This window comes from Chenopodium album, chromosome 13 (assembly GCF_948465745.1).
Source record: "Chenopodium album chromosome 13, dcCheAlbu1.1, whole genome shotgun sequence".
Classification (NCBI taxonomy): Eukaryota; Viridiplantae; Streptophyta; class Magnoliopsida; order Caryophyllales; family Amaranthaceae; genus Chenopodium; species Chenopodium album.
This window is the reverse complement of record NC_137846.1, coordinates 17176571-17192555: the sequence shown is the minus strand read 5'-3', so window position 1 is coordinate 17192555 and position 15985 is coordinate 17176571. Positions and strand designations below refer to the sequence as shown.

The following is a 15985-nucleotide window of genomic DNA, read 5'->3' as shown; positions in this document are numbered from 1 at the left end:
CATGTGGGGTCTTGTTAGATTCTTCACGGTATATATTTTCTAAATATCAACTTTTTATAATTTTTGTTTATCGGTAACCAAAGATATTAATGTTTGGATTGGTGTATTGGCAAACATGACTAAAGAAACGTGTCGGATAAAAAGAAACGGAGGAAGTATTATAATATTAATTATTTTATGATTTTTACTTATTACGAATTTATAATTTAGGTGATTAAATTTATGTATTGTGTTGACAAACGTAATAAATGTACCATGTTAAATGGAAAAGAACAAAAGAAAGTGATACTTATCTACAAATCAAAAGAAAATACTTCCACATATACTACCAAAGAACAAAAACAAAAATAATAAAAAAAGGACACAAATGGAATTAAGTGAAAAGATATTATAGTAGAACTACCCTTTTTCACCCAAATCATGAATTTTCTTTTTAGAATGTTATTTTAAAAATAAGAAAATTTCTCAATGGTATCTATGTACTTTTGCACATTGTCAATGGTAACAAAATATTTGGCCAATTCTCCTGAATAACATTACTTTTTATAAGTTTTTTAAAATGACAACATTTTTATAATTAGTAACTAATTAGTTAATTAAATGATATTTTTTTTAAAAAAAAGGTTAATTTTAAAAGAATGTATAGAGTCCTCTTTGCCTTGCGTACCCACCATCATGACGCCGACTGGCCACCAGAATCCACTACCACCGAGCTCGCCAAACTCTTGTGAACCCACCCCCACATCGTCGATTAGCCACTAGAATCCACCACCACCAAGATCGCCTAAAACCTTGCGAACCTACCCCCACACTGCCAACTAGCCACCGGAATCCACTACTACCAAGCTCACCTAAACCCTGCGTACCCACCCCACGCTGCTAACTAGCCACCATTATCCACCACCACCAGTTTGCACCTAATGAAGATTGTCAATTGGGGAAAAATCGTAAACCCTAAAAATCTAAAACAAAAATTGAAAGGATAACGAGAAAGCATAAAAGGAAAAGGGAACCAAAATGAAGGAACCCTAATTGAAAAATCAATTTGGGGGAATTTGAAAAAACAGCAAGGTATTTGATGGATACCAAAAATTGTCAGTGACGATTGGTTGCCATAATTGAAGGGGGTTTTAGGGTTTTGGCGAGCTGAGGGTGGGGTGGATCCGTGGGTTCAGGCGAGTAGGTTGTTATGATTATTGAGGGTGGTGGTGGGTTCCGGTGGCTAACCAGCGGCGTGGGGTCGCTATGAAAGAAGGCTTTGTGCTTTTTATTTATTTATCTTTTTTTGTTAATCACTAGTAGAAAAAGATAAATGGGCACCGCCAAATGCCCACCGGTTATTGAAAACCGGTGGTAAAAATGTAAGACAAGACCAAAAAAAAAAAAAAAAACGTGTAATAGAGATAAATGACCACCGGTTAACCGGTGGCCTTTTCCCAAATAAAAAAAAATCCCTAAAATTAGAACACTCACGCTCTCTCTCCTCACTCTTTCCTTGTTATTCACGAACTCTCTGGTTCTCTCTCCTCACTCTCCTGTTTCCTCTCTCCTCCCAAACTCTCTGTCTCCTCTCTCTTCTCGCTCCACCGCAACCACCACAAGCGCAACCATCCCCTCTCTCCTCTTTCTCCATCCTAGCTTCCCACCACAGCAACCACCAGCGCGACCCTCCCCTCTCTCTCCATCCTAGCTTTCCACCACCACCACCACATTCGTCACTAATGAAGATGCATGTCAAAGCAAGCCCTTAAAAAACTTGGAGAACGATCCCTAGATCTGTAATGGTGACGCTGCTCCTTACAAGGTTCATCCCTCTTTTTTTTTGTTAATTTTGTATAATTTGGGTTAGGGTGTCGAATTCGTTGAGTTTTTGGGTTTTGATTTTGGATTTTGTGATTTGGTTATTGTTTTTAAGTTTGAATTTGTATGTGATGGTTGATTTCGAGTTTGATTTTGTCCCTGTACTTTAATGATTATTGTAATTTTTGATCTGATTCCCAAAACCCCCTTTTTGATTTTTCTTGTAATTTTGATATTCAAGTGTTTTCACTTAGTTTATATTATGGGTTTAATTGGGTTTTAGTAGCCTTAGCAGACTTGATAGTAAGTTTCGGAGTTTGAAATCAGATTACACAACTCAGTTTTATTGCGATTGATCTAGGGTTTTGTTAATTTGTTTCAATAAATGGGTATGTTTTCATGTGTCAATTTATTTTTCGGTTCATTAATAGATGAATATTTTAATTTGAAGGTTTATTGAATTCTTGGTTTTTTGAGCATATATAGTCTGACTTCTATATATGTATTCGCAACTCCTTTGTTTTTAATCCTTTTGTACTCCGTATTATATATATTAAAAAAAAGTTATCTCCTAACTTTAATTTGTCAAACAATTGATAATTTCCTTTACTCCTATGTTGCAAGAATAGTCTACGAGTATACTAAAATCAACATAATTATTTGTTTCCACATTATAAAGTGATTAGCTAATTGTCCTTTTTTAATAGCTACTGGGTATAAGAAGCCTATATATTTTTTGGACTCTGTTTCATTATAAATTAGTTGGGAGTGCACACAGTAGCAAAATTAAATGATGAAATGCCCATTTTATAGTTTTTTGAAAATGTTATGATTTGCTTATCTCGTATTCATTTGGGGTCTCTTGTTCGGTTTTTTTTTTACTTGTTTTCTCTTTGTATTAGATGTTGTTGTGACTTATCTCCTTATCCTTTATTTTGTAAATGATGATTCTTTTTAAATTTTGACTATGTTATCACAACCCCAAATAAGTATGGCTTCAAGAATTTTTGTATGTCATTGATGTGAGGCCATATTCCAGTTTTAAAGTTTTGTTATTGATGAGCTGTAGAAATGAAAGTTGAAATAAGAATTTTAATTAATCTTACTTTCAATCCTATATCCTCCCTTTCTTAGTTGTTTTTTCAAGGTTTATAGTTGAGTTGTATTGATAATTAGCAAAGAAACAAAGTTGGTGAGCTGCTAGCACTGACCTTCCTCCTGATTTGGTTTTAGTGTGATGTTGCTTGAGTTGGGATATTGCCATTTGAAACAATAATCATTCACTATGGTTGTGAGCTTGTGACCTACTTATAAATGGTATATTCTAAAGGACAAGAAGCTTGTTTGTTTTTTTTTTTTGGATTTTTTTGCTGAATTTTGGTTGGTTTGATTTTGATTACAGCCAACAAAACGATGTTTGTGATTCAAAAGCTTGTGCTGATCTTCTTGACATGATTCTTCGCAAGGTAAATTCCTTTTTATTATTTTTAATTTTCATAATTAAATATTTTGTTTTGGGCATTAGAATCTAGGTTGATACTGTGCTCTCTTTAATGGGGAGGATAAAGAAATGTAATTTATTGTATATGCTTTTGCTCACTTACAAGATGATGAAGTAAATAGGTAAGGAGTGGTAGTGTTTTATGTTGATTGTATCTAGCATTGTTATTTATTCATTGTTTATGTGTAGTTGCATTAGCTATAATGCGGGAAGCTGTAGTTCTTTGAGTTGAAATAACATTAATTCTCCCATAATATCTGGTGATATTGAGGTTGTGCTATCTGTATGACTGGTTTTTTGTGCTCCTCACGGTATATGGATTATCTGCTAAAGATGGGATGTTTTATACTTCAGGCCTCGTCTCTTGTTTTGCTTGATTAATCGCTTGATTTTGGTTCTAGAGTGTTTATATGATGCATCTGCTATCTTTTTTATTTTTTTGCTTTTGCTTTGTCGCTCATATGAATGTTGGACTTGTTCGTTTGGGCTGAGAAATGCGACTCATGTGAGTCTTTTTTTTATCTTGTGGACCCAGAAGATCAACTTACTGAGATGTCACTGGAAGACGATATAGAGCAGCGGCTGCCTCGCAAGGCTGCTGCTGCTGCAGCTGCTGCCTCTGCCTCGCAAGGCGGCTGCTGCTACAGCTGCTGCCTCTACCTCACAAGGCTGCTGTTGTTCTGCTATACTACTGTTCTGATAGACTATTGGAAGATTTTATGTTGTTCTGATAGACTATTGGAAGATTTTATTTATACGCAAGGTTGCTGCTGCCTCGTAATGCTGCTGCAGCTGCTGCCTCGCCAAGGCTGTTACATTGGTGTGACTTAGCTTGTATTTAACAGTGACTAGTTTATTTTTAAAGTTTTTTTAGACCAAAATTGTAATGTTACAGCCTTTTTTAATGAAAATATGTAAGTATATATATATGTTAGTGTTTATATATCAATTTATGTGGAAAAAATGCAAAAAAAAAAAAAATTTTTTTTTTTAATTTTTTTGGGCCATTTTTGCCACCGGTTTTGAACAAAACCGGTGCCAAAAACCTGTTTTAAAAAAGCGGGAATGGGTTTTTGCCACCGGTTAACCGGTGGCCAAATTAATTAATACCACCGGTGTTAATACCACCGGTTAACCGGTGGCAATTAATTAATTTGCCACCGGTTTTGAACCGGTGGCCTTTTGTGCTAGGTTTTGCCACCCCCCTACTGGCCACCGGTTCAAAACCGGTGGCAAAGGGGGGTTTTGAACCGGTGGCCAACCCCTTTTTTCGCCTAGTGAATTATTGTTATTTTTACAAGATTGCTAATTAATTGTTAATTATTACTTAATTAAGCTAATTAGTTACTAATTGTAAAAATATTGTCATATTAGAGAAACTTATAAAAAATAATGTTATTTGGAGAATTTGTAAAATATTTTGTTACCATACCATTGAAAAAGAGCAAAAGTACATTGCTACCATTGAGAATATCCCTAAAAATAATTATATGTAATTCTGTATGGACAAGATTTTTAAAATATTCTACATCATTTTACTACCTAAAATTCTTATGTTAATTAGAATATTGCCTACTCCAAACAATATTTTTCACATAAGTTTTAAACAAATTAACGCAAGTTTACAGCAAAATATTTTAATGTTCAAACAATATAACAAACGAATTAATATAAAAAAACCGCAAAGTTTAAGCAAAAATAATAACATAATACTTTAGCAATATATCATACGGTATATTTAAAATAACAACATGTTTAAACAAAATAACAAAGGGATAAATATATAAAAATAACAATATTGTTATGTAGAACAACATTATATTATTGAAATAATAACATAAGGTTATATACAAAATTATACTATGTATAAATAAAAAACATAACACGATTTTAGTAATATAATACAAGGTTTGATCAAAATAACTCAAGATTTTATATAATAACACATGGTTTTAACAAAATGAAACAAGCTTAATTTAAAATAATGCAAGTTCAACTCATAATAATACATTTAAGTTCAAATAAATATTTCAAAATAGCATAGGCACCATTTAAAATAACAAGTTTCAATAACTTTCACATTACACATGTTTAACTTGAAATAACATTATCTCATCACGTCCGACTTCGTTATTTAATGTTAAATTTCTTTTGAAATATAAATTGTAATTATAAATATCAAAGTAGTAATTGGAGATATTTGTAAAAAAAATATTAAGAACTGAATTCAAGTTCAAATTTAAATATACTTACCTATTTTGTTTCAACCTTTCTTGTTGTGCTTGATTTGTTCATTTTTCTATGAATTCATGAATATCAACCCATTAATTCACATTCAATTGAACAATTTTGTATTTGTTTGATGTAGTTAATGAAAATTATTTTGGATGGAAATTTAGTAGTTTTTGTTGAATGAAAGAAGGTTTCAGTAAGGCAAAAATGGAGTTTGAGAATTTAGAGAGAGAGAAAGTAGAGGAGGGTCAATTTCATTATAGTCTCACATGTACATGTTATTTTATTTTAAACACATGTTATTTCAATTTAATATGTTATAATAGGTGGATACCATGAAGATGGTACTCCAGGAGTACATAATACTAATGAGGAACTCCCTTTTTTTGTTGGGAATTTTCCTTTTCAAAAATGTCCTTTAAAAAAATACTTATTTTCAAGAAAAATATTTGTTAAAAAAATTAATAATAATAATAACTATCCAAATATTAAAAAAAATACAATAACAACTAAAAAAAATTGATACTCCATAAGTACCAATTTTTTTTTTATAAAAAACTGTATAGTGTTCTAGCTATATATCCTCCTTCGTACAAAATAAAAACCTTCAAATTATATATCCTCCTTCTCTTAAAATGGACCAACCTTTAAATCTTTCCAAAAACCTAAGTTTGCATTTTTTTCTCCCAAAATGAACCCAAATGACCGGTAACTTGTACAATCGGTCTTTTTTTTTTTTTTTTGTAATTTTCCTTTAATTATCTTTTTTTTAATTAATAACCTTTAATATCTTTTTCAAATTAACAATATAATTAAAAAAAAAGACCACTCTCCCCTCACCCCACTACCAGCCACCCCCTCTTCCACCTCCTCTCCCTTTCCGGCAACCATTCCCCCTACCCCTTCACCTTCAATTTTCGACCATCCCCTTCCTTTTCACTGTATTTTACGACCACATCCCGCTCCCCTTGAAACCCCCAAACCGACAATCCCTAAACCGAAAAATTAAGAAATTGATGTAAAAAACGAAAGAAGAATTGGAATATTTAGAAATTAAGGGTTTTATTAATTTTGTTTTGTATTGAAAAAGAAAGAATTAAATTCTGAGTTCGCAATTGTTGAAGGTGTTGCCAAAGTGGATAAAGTTGTTGAAATGTGACGGATTTAAGGCGAAATCGTTGTTGATTTTGTTGATGAAGAGTTCGATTAGGGTATGTGAGAGTGGTGGTGGAGTTGCGGTGGGAAGATACGTAGCCACAGCGGTGTGGGCTGGTGGGTGGCAATTGTTGTTTAAGTAAAGCAGGGGTTGCGGGTTTTGGCGGTTGTAGGTGTGGGCTGTTGCCTGCTGGTGCTGCTCTGTTTGTGCGGTATGTGGAGATTGTGATTTTTGGTAATTGATGGTGGTTTTGGTGGCGATTGGGGTGAAGGTTAAGGTGTGGATAAAGTCGGCGACTGGGAGAGGGGGGTTCTGGGCGCCGACCGATGTGGGCTGCTGGTGTTGCTCTGTTTGTGCGGCAGGTGGAGATGGAGGTTGTTGGTGATTGATGGTGGTTTTGGTGGCGAGATGTGGTGAAGGTTATTAAGGTGTGGATATAGGCGGTGCCGACGACCAAGAGAAGGGGGGTTTTGGGTGCCGACTTGCGCCAGGGGCAGGCTTGGAGTGGGTGGCAGTGGTGGCTGGCATTTGGAAGGGTGTTTGGTATTTTTTATTTCTTTTTTTAAAAAAAAATTATTAAAATTAGAATAAAAAAATCTTGAACAATGATTTAATTACACGTGGATTTTTACTTGGTGTATAACAGGTAAGGTTACCTGTTGGGTTATTTTAGGAGAATAAATTCAAACTTAGGTTTATTTTGGAAAGATTTAAAGGTTGGTATAGTTTGGGAGAACAAGACAAAGGTTGGTTTATTGTTGTTAAATTTTCCAAAGTAAAAACCACTCATAATCTGCATTAATTCGAGTCCACCCTCCAATGCTTATGGCTTTCCTCTAGCAATTTTATATTGATTAAGGTACAACGCTGCATGTACCTTGCGACAAAAAATGCAGAAAGAACATGTGTAAAGAACATACAATTGTTTGGTAGAACATTAATTTTTTTTTGTTTTTTTATATCTTAGAACATCTTTAATATTTTTTAACAAGAAGAACATCTATAATATTAATAAAGAACATGATAATATTATGTAATGTACATTATTTATATATACCCACTGTAATTTAAAAACAAAATTCAAAGAGTTTATTACACAATAAGCAATGAACATTATATCGCATATAAAAGTACAAGACGTGCTCAAGGTCTGCAGTTGGAATAACAATAAAAGAACATAGACATTTGTTCTTTTTACTCTTTTAAGTGTAAATATATTCCTTTTACTTTTTTTTTTTTAAGAAAAATATATTCCTTTTACTTTAAGTAATGTTTATTACATTTTAATAGTATGTTCTTTACATTTGTATAATATGTTATTTTTACGAAATGTTTGTACGATATAAGGTATAGACGCTTGTAGGAACCACACGTTGTAATAAAATAGGTGGTGTGTTTTGCAAATTATTATTAAAGTGCATAATATTTTTATTTAATATAAATACTAAATTTAAACTTGGGTATTGTATCGATATTGTTGGGACATTATTAACAATGTCGAATTTGTTTGTACGGATATCGATCTAACTTAATAATATGCTCAGACTAACTTTTCCTTAAAAAAAATTGAAATAAAATTAGTTAATAAGATATTAAAAAATTAAATAATACAAACATAAAATTAAAATTATTTATGTATAACAAATTACGTGAAATTATTTATAATTAACAACTTACGTATAACTACGTAAATATTATATTGCACATATCTGAAACATATAATTATTTGTTTGGATTGATTGCTCAAAAAAACTTCATTTACCACTCTCATATTAAAAAATTTAATGTTAAATAATTTAAATAATATTTTTCATATTAAAAACAAGCGGTTTAATTGACCAGTTACTTTGAACTTACTGTGTCAAAAAATAATAATTTGAACTTAGATCCGTTCTAAAGACTTGTTTAACAAGTGGTCTAAATTGTCAAACATTAATAAGAACAATTGTTTAGGAAAATGAAAAGAAGCTAAAAATCTACAACTCTTATAAAAGTCCCGAATGCATTTACTATAGCGCCAATTTTGCTCCAAATTTATTGTTCCTTAGGAACAGAGAAATACTGACCCTGTCCTTTGCCCCCCTTGCTGAAGCACCAACTTTCCAGGAGTAAAATTTTCATATTTGCTTCCTTCTTTGCTTGGTGTACATTCGTTTTCGAGCTCTTCTCTTTCCTACCTCATCTATAATCACCATTGTTGAACAAGCTTCAAGAAATGATTCTTGCTTCTCCCTCCTCTTGGATTCTGTAACAAAAAATCTCGGTTTTGATCTTCTTTTTGGATAATTTTTGAAGAATGGCTTTTCAATTTCCTTTTTTTATCATTAGCGCATAATTAGGGTTTTTCAATTTTCTTTGCTCGACATTTTCAACATTTTGAACAGAGAGAGAAGTTCGGTGTTTTAATTCAAAGTAGCAGTTGATTCACAACATCACAAGAAATCGAGCAGTCGAACTTTTTCTCTAATTGATTTTCGATCAAATTTTCCTTCTATTAAGGTAATTAACTGAACAAAATCTTCGCTAAGCTGTTATTTTGATAAAAAAAAAGGTAGAATTTTTGAATTAATGATAGTGATTGTTTCCAAAATTTGATTGTCTTCTACGACAATATTCAAGCTCAATTTATGTACAATTATGTATCTTTAGCTAGAAATTGCATAATTTTACTTCTTAATTTCACAGATTTTATAGAATCTGGTAGAAAATTCCAGTACCAAAGTTGTATTTTCACAGAATTTGCGCGAAATCCACATGGATATGGGTGAGATTTTCTGTATTTTTTGCAATTAAATTGATTGTTTTGTTTTATTTTAGTTTAATTAATTGGAATTTGGTATAATTTGATTTCATGATTATTGTTGTTATATTGTCATTAATTTCTTAAATTGTTGGGAAGATAGCAGCTAAATTCTTGATTATCTCTTAATATGAATTGTTTATAGCTCTGTTGAATCTAGGTTTTGTTGGATTATAGCTCAATGTGAAAAATTTCCACATTTTTTGTTAGTTTGGGGAAGAATTACATTGAATTAGACTAAGTTATGTTGGTTTTGGAGATTCAAATGCTGGATTTTGTACTAGGAGTGTAATGATCAATGTATTCTTATCTTATATGTTGATGCTTAATTTGGAAGGGAGGTTGAATATTGATAGTTAACTGATTCATGTGCAAGTTTTTGGATGTAAGAGCAATGTATTGCTTATGCCCCCTCTTTTTAGATGTAAAAGCAATTAGAATGATTGATGGTTGAAATTAAACTATGTTTGCTTCACTATTTAACATTATTGGATGTAAGAGCAATTAGAATGATTGATGGTTGTTTCAGTTTTTTTTTTTTTTTTTGATGTGAAATTGTGTTATCCTACCAAAAAGTTACAACTTTTAGATTGGGTTTTTATAAAATAAAAAAATAGTAAGGGCTAGGGTTTCAATCTTTCCATGATCTTAGTAGTCTTGATATATGTCACCTTCATCTCCTCGGTCGCCTCGCCTCACCTCTTCACTTCACCTCCTCGCAATAGCTCTTTGATGCTTTAGTTAATTTTACAGGGTTTTAGATTTTATAGAAGTTAACATAATTTTGATTTTTGATATTTATTTTGAAGTAAAGTAGCAGTTTTTGCAACAATGGACTAAAATTAATTTGATTGAAACACATCTGCTGTGTCCTTTTCTTGTGATAGCCAGAGCAAAGGACTGATGGCCTTGAACCGTTTGCGGTTGCTGCAATACCCACGATGAAATTTCACCAGGATGCTTTAACTCCACTGAAGATCTACAGTGAGTATCGAGTACCATTTCCAAAAATAAACTCATTGCTAAAATGTTACCTTTCAGTTGTGAATAGTTAAGAAATTACTGTTTATTACTGCCTTCTTTATGACCAGATATCCTATTTGTTTGGGGGACTATCAAGAAAAAGAAGTACTCTAAATCATGTCCAAATGTGGCCGCAGTTTTCATCTTTCCTGCATTGATCCTTGGCTAATAAAGCAATGTACTTGTCTTGTTTGCCGTCTGCCTTTAAAGCAAGTGTTACTCTGGGATCATTTGCTTCGAGTGAATCCCCAGGAAACTGGGAGAAAGTTCTCGAAGGAATCCGTCACATGAGATCTTCTAAAGATGCACCAATAGACTCTGTTGGATGTAAGAAGGCTGGTAGTTCTTTTCCCCCAAAGGTACAACGCCTTCAATCCTGATGTTCTTTACTTTGGAAACCTTCAATGATATGATTTAATTTTCATTCCCAAATTTTATCTAATTTAGATGACCAACATACGGGTGATGGCTACCTGTTCATCTGCATATCACAATTTTTGGATGACTGTTTTATTAATTCTGATGCATTTTTCATCTTGTCACCCACCACTTTCTGAGTGATGAGTTGAAGATTAAAAGTTAGTTCTTTAAAATTTCTAGAGAGCTCATAACCTATTATAGTATGTCAAAGTTATGTTCCATCGACTTGCTAATTTGTATTCCCTTCATTTCTCGTGATGGTCATAGTTGACTTATCACTACTAGTAAAAATGTCGATAATATTTTATAGCAATAAGTAATAATGGATTAGTGCATACTGAGATTAGAATGATAATCATGACAAGCATCTTGAAATGTGGAGCTTCAAAAGACGAATTATATTGCTTTTCTTCCAGGAAAGAAGATTTGTTGTACTAGCTGGTACACTTCTTTCAAGCCAAACCAAAGATCATGTTACTCATGGCAAGTTCTTGTTCCTATCTAAAAACTTATCTGTTTTTTAACATTGTTTTTATGATAATGAAGGCATTATGAGTGGTTGAAGATGTCAAAATTTTACTTAACAACAACAAAGGTTTTCCAATCTCTTACTCAATCCTATAGCTTTAAAAGAAAGAGTCTACATACCCACTTGGTATGTAGGATTTTTTTTTTTCTCTTTGCTACTCTAGAGGAAATAAGGTGATTATTCTCCAGTGAACCACCTCTCGTAGTTACTTGCTTGTTTTCATTCTAAAATGTCAAAGTTGACTATCAAGTGTGAGAAACACAAACACTCCAAAGCCTGCATCCTGGTTGTCTTATTATTCTTAGGATGGTGATTATGGTAGTGATGAGGATTATTTTCTTAGTCTTTGATGGTGCAGGTGGGTTAGGATGGTGATTATGGTAGTACTGAGGATTGGATCATGCCTTCATGGCCTTGAGTGATGTGGTAGAGGAACTGGTAGAAATTTATAATCCTTGAGGGGAGAGATTGGGTATAAGGAATCCAGGAGTTTAGGGTAACGCAACCAAAAAAGAACAGAGGAAATTATTATGCACACTATTAACATGGTTTGCTGACTTGGAGGTGTAAAAAATATCTCTAATTAATGGATTCTGTTTAGTATCTGTATGATTGTGAATTTTGTAAAAGGGGGAAATCAGCTGTATTGATGCTCACAATTACAATTTATTCGGAATGGCCACTATCTTATTGCTGCTGCAATTCTGGGTATTGATGGAAGTGTTTGGACTCAGAGTTCTACCTTTCCTTGGGTCGAATTTTTTGTTTTTATTTTTTATTTTTGTGGGTTTTTTGGATTAAATTTGGGTTTAATTTTTTGTGGGCATGAATGCCTGATTTTTTTTATTGATTTGATGTTTTAATTTTCTAGGTCGTTTTGTTTAGTTGGAGCAGTTTCAGTATTTCACTCACTCTTCCTTTTTTCAATTTCTTTTGCTCTTCATAGTATTTTGCACCGTTATTGGTAATTTCGATTTGGATTTTTTTTTTTTTTTTTTTTTTTTGTGTTCTTAGGTTGAATTTATTTGTCAAAATAGCTAGGCATGCTTGTTTTCACTTCAAAGTTTTCGCCGATTCTCCATTGAAGGAAAATTTGAGCTTTCCCCTCCATTGAAGCAGCTTGTGAGGTTATTTGTTTTTCAATTATCAAATTTTGCATTTCAAAAGCTAGGGTTTGCCATTAATTAATTGAGTCATTATAAATTACCATATTTACTGTATTTCTAAATCTTGATCGAGATCACTACAAATTAAACTTGTGTAAATAATTCATGAATCTCTCACAATGAAGGATTACTATTGTAATTATCTATTGTGAGAGAATCATCAATTTTTAGTACTCTGAGCTATTATGTATGTAAAACCATAATTTACAAGCTTGAAATGTACTAATACCTTTCAGTGGTGATTTAAAAGCTTGTGACTTTTATATATGATGTGATGATAAATGATTGTTTAATTGTAATTAATTTTCAGTTTGGTTTTTGTGGGCTTTTCTTGTTTTGGGTAATTACCATTTGGTTTGACAGCAATTTGATGGGTGTTTTGCTACCATGGCTGATTGTCCCTTGCTTAAATTGCCACACCAAATTTTTTGTTTGATGATATGCCGATCCAATCCTCCTCTGTCATTTTTTTAATAGTCATAACTCATTATTTACCGTGAAAACAATAATTAGATGATTTGAAGATGTTAAGATGGACAAATTTGAGATTCAGGTTATTGGGTTTTTTGAATTACTGAAAGTTAGATGGTAAAATACCAATTTCTTCTTACAAAAAGAACACAATTGCAAGTAAAAGAGTTCGTTTTTCATTCTTCCTCTTTTCCTTAAGGATTTTAACTTTTCATGTAGGTTCCCATTATGCATAAGTGATGATACTTTTGTATTTTGATTAGCTCTGGTCATTATTATATTTGTAATATTGATGTAGGCTCTGAAGGTCAGTAATTATGAGAACCTATGCTTCATTCTTGTGGAATCACAATCTGTACTGTAGTGTGTTTACTCAAATCAACGGCCGTGTCCTTCCTCCTCCTAAGGTGACTTTAAAATTTCTAATTGCATATTTAACCATTTATGTTTTATGACTTCTTGAAGTAACAGTTGTCCATAGATGGATTTTTCTTTGGCTTGGTTTCAGGTTAAATGTTGAAAAGGAAAAGATTTTTTTTCCCCGTAATGGGCGTTGGAATTTCAACAAGGTGTGATTTGTTCATTTGATAACTTAAGTTTCTCTGTAGTTCTGCTCTTTAATATCTTGTTTTTTTGCAGCAACTTTCCAACCATCAAAGATAGAGCGTAGGGAAGCGGCGAACTTCTCTCCCAATGTGATAATAGGAGCCTTGTCAGGGATTTGGAAAAATGTGCTAACATGAAAGATATTGTAAGTAGGATTAACCAAATTATATTTAAGTTGATAAAAGGAATGGTCTTTTGTGCTCATTGATGAATGGTCTAATTGTACTTGCTGGTGCATGATTTCTAGGGCTTTGAGGCTTCGTATGATGTCTTTGAAGAAAAGCCATCAAATAATAAAAATAGTTATGTATCTTATTGTCTTTTGAGGTCATTGAGTCATATATCCGAAATTGTGTCCAAAATCTTTATAGGGTCGTCTTTGGTCATGGCTAGAACCTGCTTTTTCCAAGGATTGGTGTGCTTCATTGTTATTGGTTTTGCTCTTCAAGTTCATGTTGTTTGTAGTTAATTGATGTAATTCAATGACTGCTGATTGCTGATTGCTGATTGCTGATTGTGATTTTATTTTTGTGGTTTTCTCATGTGAATGGACACAGGATTTAAGGGAGGTCTCAGCCCCGATTACACAGAGGGCTGACGTTGCACAACTAGTTGTTGCTCATGGTATAGATGTAGGTGCAGAGTTTAAACCTGTTGAACATCCAGTTGAGCCTCTAGACAATGATAAACCCGTCCATTGCCCATTTCCCATTGCCAGAACCTTCTATTCTAAATGTAAATTTTTATGCATATTTGATAATACCTAGAGTTTCATTCTTCTTTGCTTGTAGTGTTACAACCTCCCTTGTCTTGAATGGCTTCTCTGCTAAATCAATGGATTTCATTGCTCGATGCTTGTAGGATAGTTCTATTGATTATCACTAACGTGTCCAACTTATTTGTTAAGAAATTATAACTGGTACAATACTATTTGCTGCTTTGGATTACAGGTGTGAGAGAGTACTAGGTTGTGGACAATTACATTGAGATAGAAGTGTCTCATATGTGTATCTTTTGGTCTCCATTTCCAAGCAATTTTGTTGAAATTAACTTCTTTTAGATGCATAGTTTTGGTCACTAATATAAAAAAATTGGTGCATCTTGAGTAGATGATGACCTTTGTATTGATTCTATTGGATTATTAGTATAAACTTATATGCTCTGTGCTACTGATGATTGGTAATTCATGATAAAAGCTGGTGAGTGGTTTATGAAGAGAGAGGGGAAGAGAGTACAAACTGTAATTAGTTTGAAATGGATAAATATTCTTATAAACGTGAAATCCAATGAAGAAAGTACATATACAAGTAGGACGTTGTTAACAAATAAAAAGAGAAATGGAGAGCATGGAATGTAAACCACTTAAAAAGAGATTCCTAAATGAAAGAGATTACTAGAGAAGGTAAATAGGTACAAGTAAGTAAGATAAATAGAAGATTTTTACTCTATTAGTATTATAGCCCTAAGACCTCTTTTGTAAAATAGCACAAGAACAAGCTATTTATGATATAATAAGAGAAAAACCTTTAAGATAATTGTTCAACAATCAAAACTTATAATTATGATAAACTTATTGATTATCTCGTAATCAACGTGAATTATAAGCACTTTTAACAAAGATTTTGTGCTAGATTAGGGGGTGGGGAGACAGAGAGAAGGGGGAACAAGTACTACCTATATTTTTAATTTATGTCCATTTTAATTTTTCATTTTAAAAAAGAGGGAACAAGGAGAAAAATAATTAGTAAAAAAAAGAAGGAGTTTGATTTAATAAAGGAAGGAAGTTGTGAGAGGTAAACAAGTGTATACCTATAATTTTTAAAGACAGAGTAAGTAGACAAGGTCAGGGGAAGAGAAACAGAGAAAGAGAGGAGAGCTTTAGGACAATAGAGGGAGTAGGTGAGAACAAAGCACTTTAAGAGACCATTTTTAGTATTTAATTTAGATACAATTGTCACAAAGAAGATAAATGAGAGAAATTAGGAATGTGAAAATGAAAAGTGATTAACAAGGAGGGGGTTCAAAAAAGAAGAACGAGATGAAGATCAATTTAATTAGAAGACTATTTTTGTAGAATGTAATCAAAGAAGTGATAAAAAGTACTTTTTGAAAAAATTCTAAAATTTAATAAACCATACAGGTTAAGTGTAAAAATGTAAAGGAAGATGGAAAGGGAGAGGAGAGCAAGTGAGGGTTGGAGAGGTGGTTTGAACGCAAGTTAAGGTTAACTTTATGAATTTTGTAAAATTATAAAGTAAGGAAGGATAAAGTGATAGAAGGA

General features: G+C 32.6%; 2 long non-coding RNA genes across 2 annotated transcripts; both read left to right on the top strand.

Moving 5' to 3' along the window:
* Positions 1-1535: 1535 nt before the first annotated feature.
* On the top strand, positions 1536-4258 carry LOC145576434 (uncharacterized). The gene is made up of 3 exons (XR_014098385.1): positions 1536-1804; positions 3203-3266; positions 3837-4258. It is a non-coding gene; the product is annotated as an uncharacterized LOC145576434 (long non-coding RNA).
* A 4480-nt stretch (positions 4259-8738) lies between these two features.
* Positions 8739-14231, top strand: LOC145576433 (uncharacterized). The gene is made up of 7 exons (XR_014098384.1): positions 8739-9188; positions 9375-9453; positions 10377-10473; positions 10581-10871; positions 13397-13505; positions 13607-13667; positions 13738-14231. It is a non-coding gene; the product is annotated as an uncharacterized LOC145576433 (long non-coding RNA).
* The last annotated feature ends 1754 nt before the right edge of the window (positions 14232-15985 follow it).